The following is a 27,628-nucleotide window of genomic DNA, read 5'->3' as shown; positions in this document are numbered from 1 at the left end:
CTCTCTAGATTCAATAAGTGGTTCTCAAAGTATTTAAATTAATGAGAGAGGGGCAGCAGTAAGAGCAATGGGAGCTTTTCTATAGGTCATTACAACTTTGAAGATAAATAATTAAGGGGGAGAGGGTTGAGATGCTGGCATAAGATGACCCTGAACTCACCTCCTTCCATGGACACAACAAATTTACAGCTACTTACGGATTAATTTTCCTCTGAGAACTAGGTGAACAGAACCTCCACAACAAAAGAGACACATTGCAAAGGGTAGGAGAGGCAGAGACATAGCCTCACCCAAGAGAATTTCTCATTTGTAAAAGAAGATTCATCCTCTGTCCCAAGTAACAAACTTGGTTTGTAAATAAATTTATGAAATTATTGCCATAGTTCTAATCTCTTCCCATATTATGTAATTGGTTTCATATTTTTATGTTACGAAATTCAGCACTCTTTTAAGATAGGCATTTTGTTTTAGTGGAAATATTTCCCTGGTAAAGGTCATGGAAGACTCAGTAGAGCCTTATAGTCATAGTAAATATTTTATTAACTATCCTGCCCAAAAAATCATCCTCTCTACACACTCACCACCCAAGTCAATTTCTTTCCCCCATTTTCCAGAACTCCATTTGAATTCTATCCCCCAAATACAGGCCATGTTTCCCCTCACTTAAGAATGCGATTTATTAATGCAAATGTGCTAGAATCTGATCTTTAGCTCTCTGAGAAAACCATATGGTAAAACACCTTTAAATAAAAGTTACTGACCAAACCTTGGCAGACTATCAGTCTCTTGGGTATAGGATAATCTGTCCTAATTTATTAAGAAAGCTTTTTCAAGTCTGACTACTAATTCTTTCAATATCTAGCTCTACATAAATGAAATTGGTCTGCAGATGGTCCGGAGCTCAGGAGATTATTCGACTGTTTTGCATTTTTAGAAACCCCAAATTATTCAGAAGATTTTTGTTTGTGGCCACTCAGTTTATTATTAATGGCCTTGAACAACATATAATTTTGTTGTCAATCCACAGCATGCCAGGAGACTAAAAACAATCCACCGGTGCATACCAGCCAATGCTGGAATTGGGTCATTTCCCCATCTCCCACAGTCATTACGGGAGTAATGCCAGCCCATGTTTTCAATACAGTTACAGAGTTTAAGCAACTGCCATACTGAAACATTTGTTTTACTACATTAACTTCATATTCTTGTTCTGAAATTGGACTGTGTGTCCATTTTGTTTCTCTATACTTGTCCCTTCTTTGTCTTTGAGAAAATAAGCACAAGTTCTAACTCTACTGCAATCCTACAGACAGAAAAATGCTAGATCCTTCTGGCATTCTTACTCTTTCCAGGTTCCATTTAGTTCAGTGCTTCCTCCCAAGTGTATCAGGACATGCTAAGTTCCAAAGGCCTGTTTTAGTGTGACGGCACCAGGATTTCTCCACAATATGGACCACCTTTCGGCAGATCTTAACCTCATACCCTTGGTCCTCAGATTTCCCATCAGATCAGTTTTCATCCTCTCTCCTTACTAATTAGAATTCCACTCTCATTTGTTTTGAATTCAGAACAATAGGAATGTCCCTGGGTACATGGATCCCAGCTATAAAGAAACTAAAAATGAATATTCTCCACACTGCTTATATGGTTATGTTTCTACAAACTATGAACAGCCAGGATAGACAACTTCTGATATCAAATTAGCCTTATCAAAAGTAAGTCACGGTCAACACTTCCAAAACTAATTCATTTAGCTCAGTGCTTATTTCCAAATATGTTTAAGTCTGTATCTTCCCACATTTAACTGGAATAATATGTCTTAGGGAAAACCTCTGCAACTCACATATTCTAAAACATTTATTGGAAACAAGCTACAGTACTTAAAATTGGCCAGTAACTATTTCTAAGTTGAGATTGTTTTTCCCTATGGTCACAACTAACAGTAATCTAGCTTTGGAAGATTTAACATGAGTGTGCCCTTCACCATGGAACACTGGGGCCTCAGTGGTTCATTAAGCCAGGTATTATGGTGACTATTCTAAGAAAAAGCAAGACTCTTTCCTCAGATTCTTCCTTAATCAGTGTTAATTGGGATGTTTAAAATAACACGTGATAGAAACCCATCTCAAGTCTGCTTAAAGCCAAACAAAGGACATATAAGCTTATTGAGCCAGGAGGAAATTTTAGATAGCACTGAGAACTGAGGAAAGCAGGAGTCAGGGCTCAGCAGTGTCAGGAAACTCACTACCACACACCTTACCAAATCTCTGCCTATCTCTGTATCTCCTTGCCTAATGGCTTCCTTCCTTTGTGTCTTCCATGTCACCCAGGAAATAAACTCCAGGCTCTCATTTATCCACAAAAGTCCTGGGGAGAACTCTCATTTGCCTGATTAGGTCATATGCCTTTCCCTAAACATCACCGTAGCCTGAAAGTGGTCACAACCTATGAGATGGGGATCTCTAATTGGCCAGGCCTCAGATCATGCTTACTTTTGTGGTGAGGAATGGGAGGCAGGGAATGGAGACAAGAATCAACATGATTGTTATCCTTAGCAAAATCACATAAAGTGGGAAAGAAATCTCCACACGGAAAGGGCTGCTATGACCAAAAGGGCAATGAGAGAAAAACATTCAGGACAACCATAATCATTAGCCGGTGGAGTCTACCAATGACCTCTTCCATGCAAAGATGAGGTAGCCATCTACTCAAGTGTGATTCCCAGACTTCTTACACATCTTAAGAAAGACAGAAACCTGCCACTCACTCAGATGACCATGGAGAAGCATATGAATATATTCTTGATCAATAGCATTGAATAGCTCAACTCTGGATGCTCATTTAAAAAGGAGAATAATCTTGAATTCTCTACTGTTCAGCTCTTATCAAAAGCTTAGTTGTAGGAAGTTAACATTCAGGAAAGACTTCATAAAGGATCTGCTCTTCCTATGTAACCTTTCCAACTGCCACTTTTTGCCTTCTGTTGCTGTTGGTAGAATTTAACTTTGTTTGGATATCTACCCTGATTCCACCCGATTCACAGTTAATTCCTCCTTCAGGGTTAAAGTGGGATCAGTTCACTTCTAAGCCAGTCATAACATTCTCTCATGCTCCCTGCTAGGGCTGGTTTAAGGGTAGGCAGGGGACCCACTTCTAGCCAATGAGACATGGGGGGAGTCTGCTATGAAGTTTCTGGGGTAGGCTTCCTTGTTCCTATAAGGAAAACAGAAGAATAGCCAGAACTCTTTCTTCTTTTGGATAATATTGCAACCACCTCACAATCTAGAAAGGGGCAACCCGAAGTCAAACACATTGAAGATGGTGGAAAAGATAGTTCACTGATGGCACTAGAGAGCTGCCAAGTCAACGAGCCCTAAAATCTACCATAGAGATATCTGTTAGGAGGGATAACAAAATTCCTTGCAGTTAAATGGATTTGGAGGTGCAGTGTTCTATATTTGGAGTAACAGATACAGCAAAAATTCTCCTTTATCCAGGATGAAAAAAATTGAGACAGTTAATTGTCAAGAGTTGGTTAAGTGACAAAAATCATAAAAATTACATAAATATTATTTTCATTTAAACATGAATAGACATTCATTCACCAATCTCTCTATATAGGACAGACCAAGGAGTTTTCTTTGTGTACAGGAATTGGCTGATTGGTATTACATACCTTGTTTCTTACATAAACCACCTCCATAATGTGTACTTACACCTTTCCAGTGGGTTTTTTCATGTAAATTAATAAAGGTACTTGCTAAGTAATCTGAATGCAGAATCCACATGGAGTTGCTACAATTTTTTCACAAAAATCTAGTTGTTTCACTTATATAAAATTTAAAAGCAATTTTTGACTTATTCTCATCAAGTTTTTCCAAAGCATTAATATTTGTTTTCTTAGAGATCTCTTTTTGCTTTCATATTTATATAATATTTAAATTAATACATTAAGTCAAATTTGCACAAACATACACACAGCTGGCTCATGGTAAACATTAAATGCAACTAGAGGAAGTACAAGTGCACAGGTCTATCTAAGTAGCCAGCAGGCTGCTACTGTAATTCAGCATGCTGTGGACAGCAGTCACGATGCTTTTCTATTTCCTTAGAAGCTGAATCCTGAAATATGGTGAAGCAAAGGTCAATTAAGAAAACTTGTGAACTTGTGCTTTTTTGGGCATACAACTTACAAATATTCTCTCCCATTTTGTAGGTTGTCTTTTCACTTTCTCAATAATGTTGTTTAACAAAAAATGTTTCATTTTTATGAAGTCCAATTTATTTTTTCTTTTGCTGCTCATTCTTTTCATGTCAAACCTAAGAATCTACTGCAAAACCCAAGATCACGAAGATTTACCCCATAGCTTCTTCTTGTAGGTTTATAGTTATAACTCTTTAACATTTAAATCCTATTCTTTTGAGTTAATTTCCACAGATTGAGCTCAATATTCATTCTTTTGCATGTGGTTATCCAGTTGTCTCAGTATCATTTGTTGAAGAAACTATTCTTCTCTCATCCCCACTAAATTAATGGTCTTTTGAACTTCGTTGAAAATTAACTGGCCGTAGATGATTGGGTTTATTCCTGGATCGTCAAATCTATTCCATTGGTCTAAATGTCTGTCCTGATGCAAGTACCACACTGCTTTGATTACTAGTATTGTAGTAACTTTTTAAATCAGCAAGTATAAGTCCTCAGACTTTGTTCTGTTACAAGATTGTTTAACTAATCAGGGCCTTTTGAAGTTTCACATGAATCTGAGGATTTGCTTTTCTATTTCTAGAGGGGAAAATCCATTTCTACTTTGACAGGTATTGCTTTGAATCTGTAGGTGACTTTGAGGAATATTGTCATTTTAACAATATTAAGTCTTCCAGTCAATAAAAATGGAGGTCTTTCCATTTATTCAGGTCTTAATTTGCTTCAGCAATATTTTATAGTTTCCAGTGTATCAGTCTTTCACCTCCTTAAATTTATTCCTATTTTTTTGCTTTCTTAACTTCCTTTTAGAATTGTTCATTGCTGGTGCAGTAACACAACTGATTTTTTGTGTATTGATCCTATACCCTGTAATTCTGCTGAATGTCTTTGTTAGTTCAAGCAGTTTTTGTGTATGTGTGGTATGCATTCTTTGGGGTTTTCTATATATGGAATGACATCGTCTGCAAAAGTAGAAATAGTTTATTTCCTCCTTTCCAATTTAGACACTCTTTATTTTTCTTCCTAGCCTGAATGCTCTGATTAGGACTTCCAGTAAAAATGTTGAATAATAACGGTGAAAGCAGACATCCTTGTCCTGTTCCTGATCTCAGGGAGAAAGCCTTCAGTCTTTTACCACCAAGTATGATGTTAGCTAGGGATTTTTTATAAATGCCTTTGTCATGCCTTTATCATGTTCCCTTCTCCTAGTTTTCTGAGTCTTTTTGTTATGAAATAGTGTTGAATATTGTCAAACACTCTTTCTGCATCTCTAGAGATGATTACGTGGTTTTTTTCCCTTTGTTCTATTAATGTGGTATATTATATTGATTACTTAGTGGTTACGTTGGGGATTACAGTTACTATCTTCAGCTTATAACAAACCTATTTGATCTGATAACTTAGCTTCAATAACATGCATTATATCTATTTCTAGTCCCTTTATGTTGTTATTGTCAAATTACATCTTTATACATGGCACATCTGTTAACATAGGTGTATAATCATTGTTTTAGACATTAGTCCTTTTTTTTTAAAGATTCCTCTATTTATTTACTTATTTATGATAGACAGAGAGAGAGAGAGAGAGAGGCAGAGACACAGGAGGAGGGAGAAGCAGGCTCCATGCCGGGAGCCCAACACGGGACTCGATCCCGGAACTCCAGGATCGCACCCTGGGCCAAAGGCAGGTGCCAAACCGCTGAGCCACCCAGGGATCCCCAGTCTTTTAAATCATATGGGAAAAACAAAGAGATTACAAACTAAAATTACAATAATACTAGTTTTATATTTACCTATAGTTATCTTTATTTCTTCATATGGTTTCACGTTACCATCTAGTATCCTTTCATTTCAGCCTGAAGTAGTCTCTTTAGCATTCCTTGCAGGGCTGGTCTACTAGCAATGAACTCCCTTAGCTGTTGTTTATCTGAGAATCCCTTCATTTCACCCTCATTTTTGAAGGATAGTTTTGCCAAATACAGAACTATTGGATAACGATTTTTTTTCTTTCAACACTTAAAATGTACTCTCCCATGGTCTCTATGGTCTTGGTGAGAAATTGGCTGTTCAGCTTACTGAGGACCCCTTGTTTGTGACTAGTCAATTTTCTCTTGTGGTGTACCAAGTTCTCTCTTTGTCTTTATCTTCCAACAGTTTGATTATAATGTGTCTAGATGTGGATCTCTTTGGATCTACCCTGCTTGGAGTTTTTTGAGCTTCTTGGATGTATACAATCACACCTTTCATAAATTTTGGAAAGTTTTCAGGCATTTATTTCTTCAAATAATCTTTCTGTCCCTTTCTTTCTCTCTTCTTTTAGGATTCCCAATAATGCATATATTGCTAAGCTTGATGGTGTTCTCTAGGTCCCTGAGGCGCAGTTGCTGCTGCTGCTGGTACGGCTTCACTTTCTGATTCTCAGACTAGAGCCATATCTTCACATTTGCTGATTCTTTCTTCTGTTCAAATCTTCTGCCTGGGATCCCTGGGTGGCACAGTGGTTTGGCACCTGCCTTTGGCCCAGGGCACGATCCTGGAGACCCGGGATCGAATCCCACGTCGGGCTCCCCGTGCATGGAGCCTGCTTCTCCCTCTGCCTGTGTCTCTGCCTCTCTCTCTCTCTCTATCATAAATAAATATTAAAAAAAAAATCTTCTGCCTAATTCTTGTAGTGATTTTTTTCTATTTCAGCTATTGTAACTTTCAGCTCCAGAATATCTATTTCATTCCTTTTTACAATTCCTATCTCTGTATTGGTATTCCCTACTTAGTCATACATCACTCTCCTGATTTCCTTTAGTTATATTTATCTATTTCTTTCCATTCTCCCAGCATGTTTAACACAGTTAATGTAAAGCCTTTGCCTAATAAGTCTGTCTGGGCTTCCTTGTGGGTGGTTTCTGTCAATTTTTTTCTTCCTATAAATAGGTCATACTTTGCTGTTTCTTTGTATGTTTTGTAATTTTTTGTTGAGAACTGGACATCCAGTTGAGAACTGGATAAGGGTTTCATATTCAAAAAATGTAAAGAACTCTTAAAACTTGACAAAAGGACAAACAGCCCAATTTGAAAATGGGTAAAGGCTCCTGAAGAGATATTTCTTCAAAGTAGATATACAACTGGTCAATTAGCATATGAAAAAGATGTCCAACATCATTGGTTATCAAGGAAACACATATGGGAACCACATCAAGATGCCATTCCACACTCACCAGGATAGTTATAATAAAAAGAATTAAAAAAAAAAACCAGAAAATAATAAGTGCTGTTGAGGATGTGGAGAAATAGAAACCCTCATAAATTCCACTGGGAAATGTAAAAAGAGATCTGTGTTCCTCAAAGGGTAAAACAGAATTACCATATAACCTAGCAATTGCACTCTTAGGTATATATCCAAAAGAATTTAAAAAACAGGTACTCAAATACTTGTTCACAAATGCTTACAGCAGCACAATTCACAATAGCTAAAAGGTAAAAACATCCCAAATATCTAGGAACATATGAATGGATAAACAAACTGTGATATGTATATACAATGGAATATTATTGAGCCATAAAAAGGAAAGGAGTACTGACACATCCTATAATTTGAATGTGATTCAAAAACATTATGCTAAATGAAAGCAGCAAGGCACAAAAGGTCATTTGTTGTATGTTTCATTTCATGCAAAATATCCAGAACAGGGATCCCTGGGTGGCGCAGCGGTTTGGCGCCTGCCTTTGGCCCAGGGCGCGATCCTGGAGACCCGGGATCGAATCCCACGTCGGGCTCCCAGTGCATGGAGCCTGCTTCTCCCTCTGCCTGTGTCTCTGCCTCATTCTCTCTCTCTCTGTGACTATCACAAATAAATAAAAATTTAAAAAAATTAAAAAAAAATATCCAGAACAGACAGATCCCCCACACACAAAGCAGATCTGTGGTTGCCAGGGAGAGAAGAGGGAATGGGGCTGATTACACAATAGTTATGATGTGTTCTTCTGGGGTGATGAATACTTTTAAACTCTAGGTGGTGGTCCACAACACTGTGAATATTCTAAATGGTAAACTGCATGTTGTGTGAATTTCACCTCAATTTAAAGAAGAAAAAAACTTCTACTGTGTTTAAATTATGGCCCTAAATCAACCCTAAGCATCAGAGCTTCATACTTCAACTTCACTGCTTTAATCACCCAATAGAATCACTTCTACTAAATTGTACTCTGGCATTATGTATTTGGCTTGAACTGAGTAACATTACAAGTACTCGCGGTGTGAAAATCATTATTGTAGCCATTGGAAAAATGTTCATAGGATGCTGGCTTCCCTGTCACACAGTGCCCTCTTCACATGAACCCGATAGCATATTTCCACTCAGGCCTCCATTCCTAAAAAGGTTCCTGGATAAATAGTAGGTTTTTAACTTTATAGACACTGTGTCGCTTGACATGATTGCACTAGAGGTATTTAAGGGAACCTGCTCCACTCATATCACCTTCTGACAAATCTCCAGAGTAGGCAGCAAGTCTTTAGATCTTCTCAAGTGTCTGAACCAGGAGAAAAAAAAGAGAAATGAGAAAAAGCAAACACCACCAGCACACTGATGGCAGAAGACTGTGGTGAAGGTCCTCAAACTCCTGTAGCTCAGGCCTGCAAACACTCTGGACCCCCAGCCAACCCGGGTCTCAGAGAGGCTCAGCCCTGGCAGGACACTTGCTCTTAAATCAATGTTGTGTTTCAACTTGTGGCACCCCTTAAGTTGAGCCAGCTGTACCCAGGAAGCTCAGATGTGAATTTATGGTCCATATTCTATAATAGGAGTACTGGTTTATGCACTTCTATGGGCTTCAACTTGTAGTGGTCCCTGACTTTCACCTTCACAATTTTATCTTTCTTTTGTATCCTATTTCTACTAAACACCCATTTTTTTAAGGACAAAGTGGAATATAAATAATAGGAAAATGAGTGTCATGTTACCGATCTGTATGGAAAGTAAGCAATCAAGGAAGAAAGGAAAGAAAGGAGGGAGGGAGGGAAGACAGGAGGGAGGGAGGGAGGAAGGATGGAGCAAATCTATCTGTACATATAACTGCAATCCCCTTCTATGCAGACCCACCATTTGAGTAATAATATTTAAGATAAATTCTTTAACTTTCCTCTTTTTTTTTTTTAAGATTTATTTATTTATGATAGACATAGAGAGAGAGTGAGGCAGAGACACAGGCGGAGGGAGAAGCAGGCTCCATGCCGGGAGCCCGACGTGGGACTCGATCCCGGGACTCCAGGATCGCACCCTGGACCAAAGGCAGGCGCCAAACCGCTAAGCCACCCAGGGATCCCCAAATTCTTTAACTTTCCTTATAAGATATCTCATTTTTCAATCCATCATTTGAAATGACAGCACTTATGAGAAACTTTAATCTAAGGTTATCTACTGCCCAGACTGGGGGAAATTACTAATACTTGTAAGAGAACTAGTCTCTGGTATAACTAACTGATTTCTCCATTTTATCATATACTTTTATCCTTATAATGGTTTTATTGTCAGCTACAAATTCATTTTGAAAATAAGCAAAGTTAACCAGACAAAGAAAGAATAATTCAATGGTCATTACTTCTTTCCTTTCTCCCTTTCCAACCCCGCTTCCTGCATCACCATTAGAATTCTGCTCAATGTGTACAACTTTTTAATCAATGGGCACGATCATCTCAAGCTGTATCTTAAGAGATGTACAATAGTGCTGAAGAACAAAAAAAGAACGTGATGAGATTGAACAACACTTCTAGGGATGCTGGGGTAGCTTAGTGGTTGAGCATCTGCCTTTGGCTCAGGTTGTGATCCTGGGATCCTGCAATTCAGTCCCACATCAGGCTCCCTGTAGGGAGTCTGCTTCTCCCTCTATGTCTCTGCCTCTCTCTGTATGTCCCTCATGAATAAATAAATAAAATCTTTAAAAAGAAACAGAGAATCAAGAGAGAAAATTAATGAAATCAAAAGCTGGGGGCAGCCCAGGTGGCTCAGCGGTTTAGCACCACCTTCAGCCCAGGGCCTGATCCCGAAGACCCAGGATTGAGTCCCACGTCAGGCTCCCTGCATGGAGCCTGCTTCTCCCTCTGTGTCTCTGCATCTCTCTCTCTCTCTCTCTCTCTCTCTCTCTCTCTGTCTCTCATGAATAAATAAAATCTTAAAAAGAAAAAAAAGCTGGTTCCTTACTGAATTTCAAAAATTCAGAAACTCTTAGCCAGATTAAGAAAAAAGAGGACACAGATTAGTGACATTAGAATGAAAAAGGGGTCATCACTACTGATCCCAGGACATTGAGGATAATAAAGGAATACTGTGAACTAGGTCCACAGACTGAATAACCTAGATGAAATGGACCAAGATCCTGAAAGACACAATCTAACCAAAACTCAAAGAGAAATAGATTGTCTGAATAGGCCTATATCCATTAAAGAAATTGAATCAATAATCTTCCAAAACAGATACGCCAGGCCCAGATGGGTTCGCTGGTGGATTCTACCAAACATTTAAGGAAGAAATTATATAAATTCTCTATAATCTCTTCCAGAAAATAAAAGTAGAGAATACTTCCTAACTCATTCTAGTATTAAAAACCAGACAAAGACATTACAAGAAAGAAAAACTGTAGACCAGTATCTCTAATGAATAGAGATACAAAAATCCTCAACACAATATTAGCAAATCAAGTTCAACAATCTATAAAAAAGCATGTGGTGCAGAAGGATGAGCAACAAGCTTGGGCTCAGAAGGCCTGGGTATGAGATTCAATCTGCCACATGCTATTTAACATCATTGGGCAAATCACTGAATCATACTTTATCATAATTGACACCTGCCTATCTACTGTATAGTAATAAATCAAATGAGAAAAAAATGTGCACAACCACATCAAATTATATCATTACTCCAAATTAAAAAGCACTAATTTAATGAACAGCAACAATGATACTCCGAATGACAAAGGTCAATGGCAGGAGTTACCAAAATCAGAGCCACAGGTTTGCTCTTGGATCGGCGTCAAATTCACTGTGTTATTCATGGCAATAGACTATAGCTCCCGGCCTAAGCAGGCACCCAGAGGATGCTCAGGCACCTCCAGGACCTTAACAAACTCCCAGAAAAATGACTTAAAGATTCAGATCCTACAGACAGTAGCAGGCACCGCACCTCTCAGGCACCACCTAAGTACTTGACAACACTGCCATCCTATGCTTTTGCAGAAACTGCATTTATCTTCCACTAAGCATTCTGGCAGACTGCTTTACCGGAACCTATTACATAGCCACCAATTTATTTGAAAAAGGGAAGAAACAGATACACACAAAAGAAATTCATTACCCACGGGATATGTCACAGTTAATGGTAATTAATCAAACTTTTTTTTCCCTTCGTGTAGAAAACCAGCCACATAAATAACCATATCGGAGAATCAATGGAGCATCTGTTTCATCCTTTAAAAAAAAAAAAAAAAAAAAAACAACTAGCAGAATGCTGCTCAGATTTTCTGATATGCCTAAAGAAAACCATTTTCAGAGACAGGAGATATATTTTCAACTGAAAAAATAAATCTGTAATCTCCTAAATTTGTTTCCTATACCATAATTACATCCTTTTCTATATATGTACAACACCTATTAACACAGGTGTACTTGATTGTAAACACATATTAAAAAAATTTAGGCTAGTGCCATAAGATACAAAGATAAAAGCTCAGGAATTTCCTGCGGTGTTTTAGGAAAGCAAATTTCATTTGCAAATATTTCTGTACATCCAAATAAAATAACTATACTTATAAAAAATGTCTAATCTTCTGAACTCCTATCTCCTGAACAAAATGAAGGAAAAATTACGCCCTCCATAAGTAGCCAATTTATTCTGTCAATGCCCTAAATCTGTGTGTTTTTACTGCCTTTATTACTGGTAGTATCACCCAGATTCAAATTTCACATATTTTGCTATCCCTTCTAAAACTAAACTCCATACAAATCTTCATTCCTATGTGCTTCAGAAAATCAATATTTGCACAGAGATACTTATTTAGCCAAGTGCCATTTGAACCAATATCCATAACAAATACCCAGGGGGCAGCCGCAGTACTTTTCAGTACCTCAGCAACTTTGGTCCGCTAAAGATACCTTAAACACAAAAGCTATACATTACTATATCTATGGTGAGTAACTTATTTGAAAAATATACAATTTAACACTACCAACTGTTTCATTTAAGTTTCTCTGATTTAAGGTATTTCAAAGAAGAATGCTTAGACTTTTCTTTCTAAACATATTTTCCTTTGAATTCCCTAAAAATGTATTTGACTGGATGAGGTCATTAATTCCAAGATCACAATAAATACTACTAATAATAGCTCTAAGGCTTCAATAGCACGTACAATGTGGCCTGCACAGTTTTAAGTACCTTACATATAAACTAATAAAGGCATACCTCAGGAACGTTGTGGGTTCAGTTCCAAACCACTGCATTCAAGTTTCTGTCACAATAAAGCGAGTCAAATGAACTTTTTGGTTTCCCAGTGCATATAAAAGTTATGTTTACAGTATACTGTAGTATTTTAAGTGTGCAATAGCATTACATCTAAAAGAATCAATGCGCATATCTTAATTTAAAAATACTTTATTACTAAAAAATGCTAACCATCATCTGAGCTTCCAGTGGGTCATCATCACTGATCACAGATCATTGTAACAAATAATGAGAAAGTCTGAAATACTGTGAGAATTACAAAATGGGACACAGAGATATGAAGTGACCAAATACCTTTGGAAAAATGGTGCTGACAGACTTGCTTGCTGGCAAGGCTGCCACAAACCTTCAATTTGTAAATAACACAGTTACCTGTGAAGAGCAATAAAATGAAACACAATTAAACGAGCTATGTCTGAATAGTCCTTAGAACAACCCTGCAGGATAGGCATACTATTATTATTCTCCCTATCTCACAGCCAAGGAAACTGAGGCAGGGAGAGATGAAGTGACTTGCACCAGGTGACAAGGAGCAGAGCCGATTCAACCCAGGCAGGCTGTCTCCAAAGTCAGTATTCTTCAGGTTAGATTACACAGCATTTCTTCGGATAGATTAGCAGATTTAATTTTTTTAATAGGTAGATTTTATGTGAAGAGAATAACTGATCTTGATCTAGTCCAGGGGGAAAAAGGAGATTTTTCTACATCTATTAACAACAAATAAAAATGAGGAGGTTCCATCTCACGATTTACCTGATGATTGCCTTCTTTTACTGAGTTGCTAGCACATCAAAATGGTCCTCGTGGGGCCCAGAAAAAATAAAGAGTGGCACAAAGTCCACGAGGATGCTAATCAGCAATCTCTATATGCTTCCCTCTTCTCTCTGCACAAATTTTAAAGGTTACCCGTGTCCTCCTGGACATCTTCTCTGTTGGCAATTACAAGTCATTAAAACAGTCTCTGATAATGTCCTGATAGTATCCATAAAGTCTCTACATAAAGATTCTTCCAGACAATAGCTAAAGACCTATAAACAGTAGCAGGGTCTGCTCTGTGACTTCCAATCATCAAAATGAAAGATTTCCAGAAGAAAATGGGGAGAGGGAATTAGAATCTGGGTGGAGAATGGAGGGAAATGCATGCATTTCTAATTGGCATGCATCAGGGCTTTGTGGCCATTTTATAACTACACTTACTTTATGAAGTCATATATCAAAACCCAGTCAGGAATAACGTGGTCAAGGAAAATGAGGTTGTTAAAGAAAATCAAAGATGTAGAATAATCTGAACCATCAGCTGGACGGGTTTCATTCAGCTGGCTGGACTTGTACTGGGCAGAATTGGCTTCATGCAGAAAAGAGAGAAGTTCAAATCAGTAGGTAAGCCACAGGACCCAGGATTTCCACCCAGAGAAGGCAGCAAAGCCACATGGATAGAACAGGTGCCAGGACTCCAGTTCTTAAGGAATAAACAAGCAAAAGAAAACGGGGACTGGGACTCATATATACAGAAAAAGTCAAGTTACAGTCTTTCACTTTCCCTTGCCTTGCACTCACCAAAGGAGGTTAGAAATCTTCATAACTTCTGCCCCAATACAGAAACACATCTTCAGACCCTCTGTGCACTGTTGTTCTCTTCATCTACACTTCTCAATGAGAACCAGGAAGGATATAATAATCACTTCTACTTACTGCTTAATAGTTTTCTAAACTTGTTTTAACGAGTTCATACATTTGCTTTTTAACATTTTACTTTGAGTTGGAGATTACAAGGTTTTATCTTTTCATGAAGATTCCAATGTGTAGAAAAATATTGAAGACAAAGAGAAGTAAATAGTGAAATCCCCCTAGACCGAGTCAACCTTATTTCATTCTCAAGGATACTCAAGGAATAGAGCCAAGGCCAAACAGCATGGCCATGCCTATCCAGACTGCCCTCTTCTTTGCTGGAAATGAGGTTGGGGTAAAATATCTTTACAACTGGACTCTTCCAAGTCCTGAAGCAACTATTCCCTAAATTCTGGTAGGTCCTTCCTCCCTATAAAACAGGAATCCCACGGAAAAAGGGGCTTGCTGCAATCATTCTGCAGAGGTGGTCTCTAAATTCATATATATATACCAAACACTACGGTAGCCCAGGGTTTCTAAACCTCAAAACTACTGATATTGTTAAAGAGAAAATATTCTGACACATGGCAAAACCAGTAAGGAAGGTTTTACTCAGGACTATGACAAAAGGTTTCAGGGTTATAGAAATAGGAGAGAGAAATCAGGGCAGCCCCGATGGCTTAGCGGTTTAGCGCCACCTTCGGCCCAGGGCGTGACCCTGGAGGCCTGGGATCCAGTCCCATGTCAGGCTCCCTGCATGGAGCCTGCTTCTCCCTCTGCTTATGTTTCGGCCTCTCTCTCTCTCTCTCTCTCTCTCTCTCTTTCTAATAAATAAATAAAATCTTTAAAAAAAAAAAAAGGAAAGAGAAATCAGGGTCAACCCCAAATTCAGAAAAGACAAGTGGGAATTTCTATCAACCCACAAGCAGAGTGAGGGATTCAGCAGACGGGAAATTACTAAGACAATATATCAAGGATGGAGGATTCTAACTAAACTGATCTAACAGGATTCTTTCTTGCTGAACACAGATCAGAGTGATTAGATATCAGGGGTGGGGGGGTATGGAATTTGATCAGGAATCAGGGGTGATCAGATATTAAGGACGGGGGAATTTTCACTAAACTGACTCAGCAGAATTCTTGCCAAAAATGACTTAGGCAGGCCAAAAACAGGCTTGGAGCCAAGCAAAGTGGAGACCTAGTCAACAAGAAGGCTCAGAGGAGCCTAACTAAAGTTTAGGCAAGAAGAGTGTCTTTGTCAACATTTTGGATCAGTCAAACCTTTGTCTTGAGGGACCATTCTGTGCATTGTAGGATGTTTAGCAACATCTCTGGCCTCTACTCACTAATTGCCAAGAGCATCCACACCCCCCATAGTTGTGACCACCAAAAATGTCTTAGGACATTGCCAAATGTCCCCTGGTGGCAAAACTGCCTCTGGTTGAAACTACTGCTTTAGACCAAAGGTTGGCTGTTTATATTAAATATAAATATTTTAGGCCCTATAGGATACATACACAGTTGATTCTTGAACAACATAGGTTTGAACTACATGGGTCAACTTATATGTGGCTTTCTTTTCCAATAAATATAGCACTATGACTGTATTTTCTCTTCCTTATCGTTTTCTTAATAACAGTTTCTTTTCTCTTACTTTAAGAACACAGTATATAATACATATACAAAATGTGTGCTAATCATCTGTTTATGTTATCAGTAAGGCTTCTGGTCAATAGGAGGCTATTAGTAGTTAAAGTTTCAGGGAGTCAAAAGTTACCCATGGGTTAGAAAATCCTGAGCAGAGAGATCTGTGCCCCTAACCCCCTACACTGTTCATGGGTCAACTGTATGCTTTTTATACAAAATCCTGTTTTCATGTGTTTTTTTGAAGAGAGAAAGAGTGTGCATGATGGGGTGGGGGCGCGCAGGTATAGAGGGAGAGAGAGAATCTTAAGCAGGCTCCATGCCCAGCACAGAACCCGAATGGGGGTTCAGTCTCACATGCCTGAGATCCTGATCTGAGCTGAAATCAAGAGTTGGACACTTAATCGACTGAGCCACCCAGGCATCCCCTTTTTTTTTTTTTCCAACCATTTAAAAATGCATAAACTATTCTCAGCAGGTAGATTATTTAAAAAAACAAAACGAAAAACAGGTAGCAGGCCAGATTTGGTCCATGGGCCACTGTTTGCCAAACTCTACTTTAACTATTACCTTTTCAAATACATATAGGTAGTATTATATTTAATAAAATATCTATTTAAAAGTATGAATATAAAATAATTAACATTATTTTCTCAACTGAGGGAAAGAGAATTAGGAGCAAAATCTTTAGCAGTCCACAGACTGTTTTTACATTAGAAAATTATGCTCATTTTCAACAGTCTGTAGAAAGCCATCCAAAAAACATTCCCACAAATCTGCTCTTTCCCCACTAAACATAATCTATTCCTAGGTCCCCAAATCCCCAACTACATAGTGTTGATTTGGAGGTTTGTTCTTGTTGTTTTTTAACTGACACTACTTTGATTTGCATTTAACATGGGTTTTTTTGTTTGTTTGTTTGTTTTTGGTATTTAACATGTTTTTCATACACCCTCTTCTTATCTAACATTCTGGAATGCACCTCTAAAATTAATTTATTCCTTGCTACAGAGTCTGTGAATATGAAAGAGGTCACTGGGACACCTTATTTGCTTACGGGTCACTCACATGAACCCATATGTTCCACAATCCTCTCATTTTTGCCTCTAGAAACAAACATATACTCATATATTAATAGAATTGCCCTGGAAATCATGACAAGTTCAAAAGGACCCTAGGACTACACACAAGTTATACTCTAATCCAGCTACTAAATGTGAGAATTTAAGTTTTGTGGCACTTTTGTTTTTAACAACTACAACAATGCCACAGGGGAAAATAAAAAGACCCAGCAACTTCTGTTTTCTCAATTTACTAGTTTTCATTAAGATCTAAATTATTAGGAAAAATAGAGAAAGGATCTCTAAACAAATTTAGAGGGGGTGCCTGGATGGCTCAGTCATTTAAGCATCTCCCTGTGGCTCAGGTCATTGTCTCAGGGCCCTGGTATTGAGTCCTGAGTTGGGCTTCCTATTTGGCAGGATGCCTGCTTCTCCCTCTCCCCTGGCCTGCTAATGCTCCCTCTCACTCACTATCTCTCTCTTTCTCTCTCATAAATAAATAAATAAATAAATAAATAAATAAATAAATAAATAAATAAATAAATTAGCTAGCTATCTAGCTATCTTTAAAAAATAAAATACATTTAGAAAAACATGTCTAATATGTAAACCACAAACTCTGTAGTATACATCTGCCATTGTTTACTCTTCTTTGATTAAAACATCAATATACAACTTCACCTTTGATGCTGTGACCCTAAATAGCAAAGCAGCAGTTGATCATCAAGAGAAGACATATTCTTTATATTCAACTGAATTCCTTTTTAAAATCATAAAAACAAGATGTTGTCATTGCAAAGAAAGTATAAGAAATATAAAGATAGTAAAAGTCACTGAAGGCACAAGAGATAAACTATTTTTAAAGCTTTAATGTCTTTCCTTCTAGTCTTTTTCCTATTCTTTCTAATAATTTCATATATTTTACAAAATCAGAAGCATAAGTATTTATGTACACATTTGGCAAAAGAATTGGCAACAAATATCAACAAATGAAAGATCTATATCTTTAAACTCTTCTGTTCATTCTTCTATAAATCTACAAGAAATCTCTCAGAAATCTATTACAAATGTCCTAAGTCTTTCATCAAAGAGTATTTCCTTTTTTTTTTTCAAAGAGTATTTCTAATAGTGAAAAATTAAAACAAGCTGTATTCAAAAATAAGAGAAGGATTAAATATAAATGGAACATCCTTGAAGTGGAATGAAGGACAACTGTTAAAATTGGATTTTTTAAAAAGATTTTATTTATTTATTCATGAGACAGGCAGAGACATAGGCAGAAGGAGAAGCAGGCTCCCCACAGAAAGCCCAATGCGAAACTCAATACCACAACCCCGGGATCACAACCTGAGCCAAAGGCAGATGCTCAACCACTGAGCCACCCAGACATCCCAAACCAGACTTTTTTAAAAATGAACTTAATGACTTGGGATCAAATCGTGATTCCTGCTCTTTCCCTTTAATATTATATCCTGAGAATTTTCCCACATCATTAATTTATCAAAATTACCCAATTTATAGAATTTAGATTATAGATTAATAGAAAAGTGAAGCAAAGGAGATTAAAGATAGAAATTCCTTCCTTCTTAATATCCCTTGCCAAATCTTTTGCTTAAATATTCTTCTCCCAACAAAAAATAGGGACACATCTCAAAGAGACTTTAAAAGACATTCTCAAGTCATTAAGTGCAAATACCCAGAAAAAGTAATAGTTCAGATGTTACATGTGAGTTAAATCTCACAAAGTATCTCAAAAGATTGCTAATTCTCTTTCCTCATTTTTAAAAAAATTTTGTTTGAGAGAGACAGCGAGAGCGAGAGAGCGCACACTTGCAGGGGAGGGGCAAGGGGAATGGACAGAGGAGGAGGGAGAGGGACAAGCAGACTCTGTGCTGAGTGAGGAGCCCCAGCCAGAGCTCAATCTCACAACCCTGAGATCATGACCTGAGCCAAAAAGAGAGTCCAATGCTTGACCAATTGAGCCACCCAGGTGCCCCTTTCTCTTTCTCTGCTTTCTTATTAACAGAATCCAAATTTTACAGCAAGTAATCAAGATCTGAGGCAAAAACTCTATCTCCTAGCCTCCCTTGCAGCCAAAGGTGATACTGTGATACCATCCGACCAATGAGTATAAGGGTAAATCCATGGAAGGCCTTTCAGGAAAGCCCCTAAAGGAGGTGGGGGCAAGAGGCAGACTGCTGGCAAGCTCCCTCTTGCATTTTGACCTTTCCCTTCTTTCCTAGAATGAGGACCTACAGATGGCTAGACTTCTGATACCCACCTGGAGATGGCAACATGGGGGCAAGGATCACACCCAGGAGAGTGAAACAAAAAGACAGAAGGACCTAAGTCTCTGATAATCAAGAAACTACTCTACTAAGCCTGGACAGCCTACTGCTGGACTTACCTTATGTAGAAGAAAAATAACCCCCTAATTTGTTTGAGTCACTAATGCTGGTAGTTACTTATAGGTGAACATAACCCTAACTGATATATCAACTTCTAGAGTTATTTTTAAAAAGGTAAGCAGATGGAACTGGCAGGAATCAATTAGCTCATTTAAATACTTGTTTACTCTTGCCCACAATCAATACCTACTGAAGAACTACGCTGTGAAATGGAAACACAGAAGTAAAAAATGTGTCTTACAGTCTAAAAGGAGCAACTGAACAGACAATTAAAACACCGTCTGATGAACCACATGGTAGGGAAGGAATGGTATGCTACAGGAGCAGATAAGAAGTATTTAACTCAAACTGTTGAATGGTGAAAGAGATCAGAGGTGGCTTTCCAAATGATCTGTAATTTAAGCTGAGACTTGAAAATGGAAATGGTAGTGTCAGCCAAGCAAATGGAACACTGAGGGAAGAGTATTCCAGGTACAGCGAAGAGCATATACAAAGGCCCAGAGGAGAAAGAGGGAACATGCCATAATGTGGGGAGTATCAACAATTTACTAGGCTAGAGCACAGAACTGGAGTGGGAGTGAGGAAAACACTCTTCCTAGGAACCACCAAAATTACAGATGCCAACTCTTTCTGTGCCAGACTAGACTCCGAGGGTTTTTTTTATTGTTCTTTTATTGCTATAAATAGAAATTAAGGACCAAGAAAGGCAAAAACAAAGACATCGTTTATCTTTTATTTTCTAACTCTCCAAATGTCAAGCACCATCCAGATATTACCTGCACCTTTCAAACTCTCTGCCCTATGGTGAGATTCTTCAAATGTTTAAGGATTCTTCAAATTTCTTAGAACTGCTGGGGCTTACTCAACAGCAAAGTGGAATAATAGAGGATTCACCCAACACTAGCTGAATGATCACGGAGGGGTTAGGCTGGTGAGTGCAGGAGTGTCAGAATCAGATTTACTACAAGGAAGAATAATACGCTGGCAACAACATAAAGAAATGGATGGGAAGACGACACAGGTTACAATAGCAGGGGTGAGAGATGATGGAGGCCAGGACCAGAATACCTACAATAGAAAACAGAGAAGTGGATGTGTGCTTTTGAGAGAGATTTAATAGGTGGGCTTAAGAGGACTGAGCCGACATGCTGGGGGAAAGAGGGTGCGGTTGGGCTACTGGCAGAGGACAATGACCAAGACTGCATACTCTGGGACTCCATCCCCACCAATTAGCAGTTCTGGGACCTTGGGGAAGTTACTTAAATGCCGAGTGCTTCGGTTTCCACATTAGTATCAAGGGAATAACAGTAGAATCTATCTCAAAGGATTTTGTGAGAGTTACATAAAAGTTCTTAGAACAATGTAGGGAATGCTGGATAAATGGTAGCTACATAAAGGATGATGATGATGACGCCATTCACCAAGACAGGGAATATGAGGGGAGGCACAGATTTCGAGGGAGTAGAAAGAAGAGTTCCATTTCAGATACTTTCACCTGATCTGCCTGTGGGACATCCAGGAGGCCACTGATTGTATGGGCTAAAGCTCAGAGGGGGTACTCTGGAAAGGGAGGTATTAAGGGGACACTTGAGCAAGGCCTGGCAAGCACAGAGATGAGGGCCTTGAGGGGAGAGCATGTAGGTAAGATGAGGAGGAAAGGAAAGCACCTGCACAGTCCCTAGGGAACACCAACGTTCAGGGGATAAAGGAAAAAAGACTGAGAAGGAGCAGCCACTAAGCCAAGAGGAAGAGTCACAAAAAATAATTCTAATAAGGTTGTACCATGGGCCGCCTGGGTGGCTCGGTCAGTTAAGCATCTGCCTTCAACTCAAGTCATGATCCCAGAGGCCTGGGATCCAGCCCTGTGTCAGGCTCCCTGCTGGGTGGGGAGTCTGTGTCTCCCTCTCCCTCAGCCCCTCCCCCACCTCATGTTCTGTCTGTCTCTCTCTCTCAAATAAATAACCTAAAAAAAAAAAAAAGAAAAGGGTCGTACATAAAAATTGAAGAAACAAAAGTATGAATGACACTCAAAGGAAGAAAAAATTTTTCCTCTACCCTTCTAGATTCTTTTGGCTGGTCTAGTAATAAATTGACATAAGACTGATTAACAGGAGAAAAACAAATTTCATTAAATACATTCAGAAGCCCCATAAAACATGTGACCCACAGGCAGTTGAGTATTTGAGGCTTCTATACCATTCTGAGCTAAGGAGAAGGGGGCAGGGGTCTGAGACTTCAAAGGGGAGAAAGATAATTTATAGAAAGATGGGAAGAGCTAATATTTGGTAAACAAATGTTTTCCATGCTATGCAAAGAAAGTGGGACACAAAAAGAAACTTGATCTCCAGAACTTCCCCACAGCTTACCACACGTAGACCATATTCCTTGTAGTTATCTCTGGTGACAGTTCTCTTCCTGGACCAAGCCCTTTATATAAATTCTTTTAGGCAGCTTAGGGGGGAGTCTTCTTGGGCCTTGACTGAATCCAGGTCAAAGTAACCCATATGCCAAAGTGGCACATTTTAGGGAAGCTTGATCTGAACTCCTTCAAAAATCAGAAGAGGGAGGGCAACCCAGATGGCTCAGCAGTTTAGGGCCGCCTTCAGCCCAGGGCATGATCCTGGAGACAGAGGATCGAGCCCCACATCAGGCTCCCTGCATGGAGCCTGCTTCTCCCTCTGCCTGTGTCTCTGCCTCTTTCTCTCTCTCTCTCTCTCTCTGTGTGTCTCTCATGAATAAATATTTTTTTAAAAAGGATTTTTCAGCAAGAGAATATTAAAAAAAATCAGAAGAGGGAAGTGTATCACACCTACGGAATAAACTCAGAGATTAGAAATAAGGAGTAGGAACAAAAAGATCTGAATAAATAACAGTATTGCCTGAGAGCCAGTGTTTAGAGTTTATGAATTATTTTTATAAATTATCTAAAAGAACCACATAATAAAGTCTCCAAGTCTACAAGAGTCAGAAAGCTCTTTCAGTGGGCAAACTGCCTATCCTATGAGAATAAGCCTCAGAAAAATCTCCTATAGTAATCTAAGTAAACAAGAAAGAATAAGGCTTTTCAAGGAAGGAAGTCAGAACATAGTGGCTTCAGTGAAAAATAATCCAAACTGCATTTTGCAAATAAAGTTCTGGCCAGGGCATCCGGGTGGCTCAGCAGGTTAAGCCTCTGCCTTCAGCTCAGGGTCCTGGGATCATGCCCCGGGTGATCATCAGGCTCCCTGATCAACAGGGAGTCTGCTTCTTCCTGTCCCTCTGACCCTCTGCCCTCTCATGCTCACATACCCAATTTCTGTCAAATAAATAAAAACTTAAAAAAAAAAAAAAAAAGTTCTGGCTCCCAAGCCTTCAGTTATTGAACCCCCCAAAAAAGCCATTTTAAATCTTATTACTTTGGGACTTGAAGGAAACTCAGAGACATCCACTGGTTCAGATCATAGATATAAGAACTTGCTAAAAAGCAGATAGTGGAGTCGTCTAAGATCTGAATCAGAATGTCAGGGTATGAGGTTAGAAAAGATTTACCGGTTTTTGAAATTTTTAAAATAAGCTCACCAGATAATTCATGTGCACACTAATATTCAAGAACCCTTAACCCGGGGATCCCTGGGTTGCTCAGTGGTTTGGCGCCTGCCTTTGGCCCAGGGCGCGATCCTGGAGTCCCAGGATCGAGTCCCACGTCGGGCTCCCAGCATGGAGCCTGCTTCTCTCTCTCTCTCTCTCTCTCTCTCTCTCTCTCTCTCTCTCTCTCATAAATAAATAAATAAATAAATAAATAAATAAATAATAAATAAATAAATAAATAAATAAATCAATCTTAAAAAAAAAATAAAGAACCCTTAACCCTTGATTTATCTGATCAGGAAACCAAGGGCTAAAGAATATGAATGACTTGGACAATAGTACATAGCTAATGAGAGTGTCTACAGCACTTCTCAAAATTTAATATGCATCAGAATCATCTGAGGATTTTGTTAAATATAAATATCTGAGCTCTATCTTCAGAGTTTCTGATTCAACCCAAGAATTTACATTTCTAACAAGTGACCAGGTGAAGCTGCTGCTGTTCATCTGGGGACCACATGTCAACAACTTCTGGTCTGCACTAGAGTCATTAGAGACTTGTCTCTGTGTACATCAATTCACTGCAGCCCTGTACCCTTAAAGACGAAGTAAATGTAATGTGTTTCAGGAACGATGTTGAAATGAAATAGAAAACATGACCAAATATAAATTACATACATTTGTTCTAAACCATTCTGGTAAACTACAAGACACATACAGAGCTGGGAAAGATCCAAACTAAGCTAGAATGAAATTACAAGGGTCATGGAACATGTGAAGAAATAAAAAATAACTGAATAAATAAAATTTCTAAATTCACAAAGAAGGTAAAGGTAGATCATGATTTTTAAATCTATAAATTAAGAAAAGGTACATGCAAAATAAACACATTTCAGAATGATAACATTAGATAGGTGGTTTGATTATCTGACTATAAGTCATCTTAGGTATCTCTTTGTTTTGGTTACTCAGGAAATCTAGTCCCAAACCAGTTTTGAGGCTAGATTTTTTTTTTTTTAATTCAAAACCACTTTTGAAAATGGTTTCCCACTGGTCCCACACAAAGCCATGGGAGCCACAGAGAAACATCCTTCAGTCATTGCCCCAATCCTGCATGACTCAGATATCCGGTGTTACATCAGAAAGATAGCATTCTAGCGCTGCTCTACCTGCTACTCTTTTGTCATGTAGATAAGTCTTAACCCTGAAATACTATATTCAAATATGTAATTCTCTCAACAGCTCAGGATATCTATAATTGCCTCTATCTACCTGCTATTTGTCTCGCCGCCGTTCTGAGAACACATTCAAAATCCAAATTCCAGATGAATTCCAACGACAGCATCTCCTCAGGACCATCAGACACATTTTATATCATATTGTCTCCAACTCCTTTCAAACTCATTTCATTTGTGGTACTTGCTGTGCTACCTTTAGCATCTGCTATCATTTCCTCCGAAGAAGGTAATACACCTACACCTAAGTGTCCTTTCATTAGCCATGTGACTCCTACACCCACCTAGCTGCTCCTCTACTTTCTAAGTACTCTGGCCCAGGCTTTCCTCTCAGTCCCATATATTTGCTTTTATATTCTTCCCACTTGGCGCCCAATACCCTCCTCACCTCCCAAAAATAACCTCACTGCTAAGGATACAATATCCGGGTTTTGACCTTTTCAAAACCAGCGTAAATATCATTCTGTCAACACATATACTGCTTTTTACAGCTAAGAGGCAAAAACAGGTTCCAAATAACTTCCGCTACACAGACAGGTGAATGGTTTGAGCTGGTTAAAGGTTTTTCCCAGGATTCAGTACTGGTTATTCTTTACCACGAAAAAGTTGATGCTGTTCATTATCTTGAAACCAAAGCTCCCTAAAACATGAGAAGATCCCTCATTGGCCAGAGTTAATTGGGAAAAACTCTGTAATAGGTCACATACACATACACACCCATACCTAAAAAACAAAACTCAGGAGTTTACAATAATCAAAGCCCAAATATAAGAAGTCACCGCCTACCAACTAACAAGCAAAATTTAAACACAGGCTCTATGCCAACCTGTATTTATTAAATCTCAGTCTGAAGTGGGTTTCAAATCTATGCAGTACCCTTTTGTTTCTCAAATGTCTTCTTAATTACAGAGGACTTTCTGGGAATTCCTATATAGATACAACGCAGCCATTTATAATCTCTGCTTTTCTTTTCCTTAACCTCCTTAAACTGTCTTTAAAAGTATATACTTTGGGGTGCCTGGTGGCTCAGATGGTTAAAGTCTGCTTTTGGCTCAGGTCATGATCTTGAGGTCCTGGGATTGAGCCCAGCATTGGACTCCCTGCTCAGTGGGGAGTCTGCTTCTCCCTCTCCCTTTGCCCTTCCCCCTGCTTATATTCTCTCTTGCTCTACTCTCTTTCTCAAAGAAATAAAACCTTTAAAATTAATTTATTGATTAATTAAAAGTATAAACTTTGCTGGGGCACCTGGGTGGCTCAGTCAGTTAAATGGCTGCCTTCACTCTGGTCGTGATCTCAGGGTCCTGGGATTGAGCCCCGAGTAGACTCCCTGCTTAACAGGAAATCTGCTTCTGTCTCTTACCCCACTCATGCTCACTCTCGCTCTCAAATAAATAGATAAAATCTTTTTTTAAAAAAAAAGTATAGGGATCCCTGGGTGGCGCAGCGGTTTGGCGCCTGCCTTTGGCCCAGGGCGCAATCCTGGAGACCCAGGATCGAGTCCCACGTCGGGCTCCCAGTGCCTGGAGCCTGCTTCTCCCTCTGCCTGTGTCTCTGCCTCTCTCTCTCTCTCTCTCTGTGTGACTATCATAAATAAATTTTAAAAAAGTATAAACTTTACTTCAACAAATAGTGTTGGGAAAATCAGATACATGCAAAGGAATGAAGTTAGACCCTTACTTTACACCATATACAAAAATTAACTCAAAATGGATCAAAGACCTAAAATAACAGCTAAAGCTATAAAACTCTTAGAAGAAAACACAGGGAGGAGGAAAGCTTCATGACATTGATTTGCAGAGGCAACAAAAGTGAAAATAGACATACTGAACTACAACAGAATTTAAAACTTCTGTGCATCAAAGGACAGACTGAGGGATGCTCAGGTGGCTAAGTGGTTGAGTGTCTGCCTTCGGCTCAGGTTGTGGTCCTGAGGTCCTGGGATCGAGTCCCACATCGGGCTCCCCACAGGGAGCCTGCTTCTCCCTCTGCCTGTGTCTGTGCCTCTCTCACTGTGTCTCTCATGAATAAACAGATAAAATCTTAAAAAAAAAAAAAAGAGTGAAAAGGCAGCCCACAGAATGGGAAAAAATATGTGTAAGTCATATACTTGTATAAAGGGTTAATATCAGAATATGTTTTTAAAAAACTATAACTCAACAACAAAAAGACAAATGACTCTATTAAAAAAGGGACAAAAGACATGACTAAATATTCCTCCAAAAACGATACACATATGGCCAACAAGCATATGAAAGATCTTTAACATCACTAATCATTAGGGAAATGAAAATCAAAACCACAAGATCCCACCTCAAACCCATCAGGATGACTGCTATCAAAAACAACCAAACAAAACAACAACCCAGTGTAGGTGAAGATGTAAAGAAACTAGAACTGTGGGAATGTAAAATGATGTAGTTGCTGTGAAAAACAGGGCTTCAAAAAATCAAAAATGGAATTACCATTTGATCCTGCAATTCTACCTCTAGATATAGGCAGCCAAAATAACTGAAATCAGGGACTCATACATATTTATACACCATGTACACAGCAACATTATTCGCAATAGCCAAAAAGTTGAAGCTACTCAGGACACCTGGGTGGTTCCACGGCTGCACAATTGCCTTTGGCTCAGGTCATGATCCCAGGGTCCAGGAATCAAGTCCCGCATTGGGCTCCCCACAGGGAGCCTGCTTCTCTCCCTCTGCCTAGGTCTCTGCCTCTTTCTCCGTGTCTCTCATGAATAAATAAATAAAATCTTAAAAAAAAAAAAGTTGAAGCAACCCAAAAGTCCATCAACTGATGAACGGATAAACAAAATGTGGTAAAATAGTACTCAGCCGTAAGAAATAAGGAAGTTCTGACACATGCTACAACATGGTGAATGTTATTCTAAATGAAATAAGCCAGTAACAAAAAGACAACTGCGGCTGACGGAAGGGGTAAATGGGGAGTTACTGTTCAGTATAGTGTCAGTTTTGCAAGATGAAAACATTCTGGAGATCAGCTGTACAACAACGTGAACATACTTAACAATACTGACTATGTACTTAAAAATGGTAAAAACAGTAAATTTTATGTTGTGCATTTTAACACAGTTTTTAAGTATAAACTTAATGGAAGACTTCATGCCAATAAATTAAATATTTTAAGAAACAATCCTCTCAAGGTAATAGCCTTTACTTAGAAATCTACAGTCACGTTTTTATTTTACATAAAGTGCATTATCTCTCAATATCAACATGCACAGAATAGTTGTGTGTATCTTTTAAAGTAAAGGAATAATCTGTACACTTGAAAATAACTAAAAAATGACACTTTATACACAAGGCTCGCATTCCCTAAAATTAATGAATTTATAGGAACCATTACTAAAGAATATCCATGGTAATGAAAATAACTTCATATCAAAGGCTAC

The 27,628-nt window shown here is 38.7% G+C and overlaps 1 protein-coding gene across 7 annotated transcripts in view; it reads right to left on the bottom strand.

The window, feature by feature from the left end:
* Positions 1–27,628, bottom strand: part of FHIP1A (FHF complex subunit HOOK interacting protein 1A) — a 233,138-nt gene that overhangs the window by 136,178 nt on the left and 69,332 nt on the right. Inside the window, exons 3-4 of one of the 7 annotated variants that reach the window (XM_035698864.2) lie at positions 12,982–13,059; positions 12,649–12,694 (exon numbers count right to left, since the gene is read on the bottom strand). The exons of 5 other annotated variants lie outside the window; for them this stretch is intronic. The gene's annotated coding sequence lies outside the window, so the exon portion shown is untranslated. The remainder of the gene's footprint in view (positions 1–12,648; positions 12,695–12,981; positions 13,060–27,628) is intronic. One more of the 7 variants, XM_035698865.2, reaches the window with a different exon arrangement.

The sequence above is a fragment of the Canis lupus genome, chromosome 15, assembly GCF_003254725.2.
Source record: "Canis lupus dingo isolate Sandy chromosome 15, ASM325472v2, whole genome shotgun sequence".
NCBI lineage: Eukaryota > Metazoa > Chordata > Mammalia > Carnivora > Canidae > Canis > Canis lupus.
This window is presented reverse-complemented; position numbering and strand designations above follow the sequence as displayed.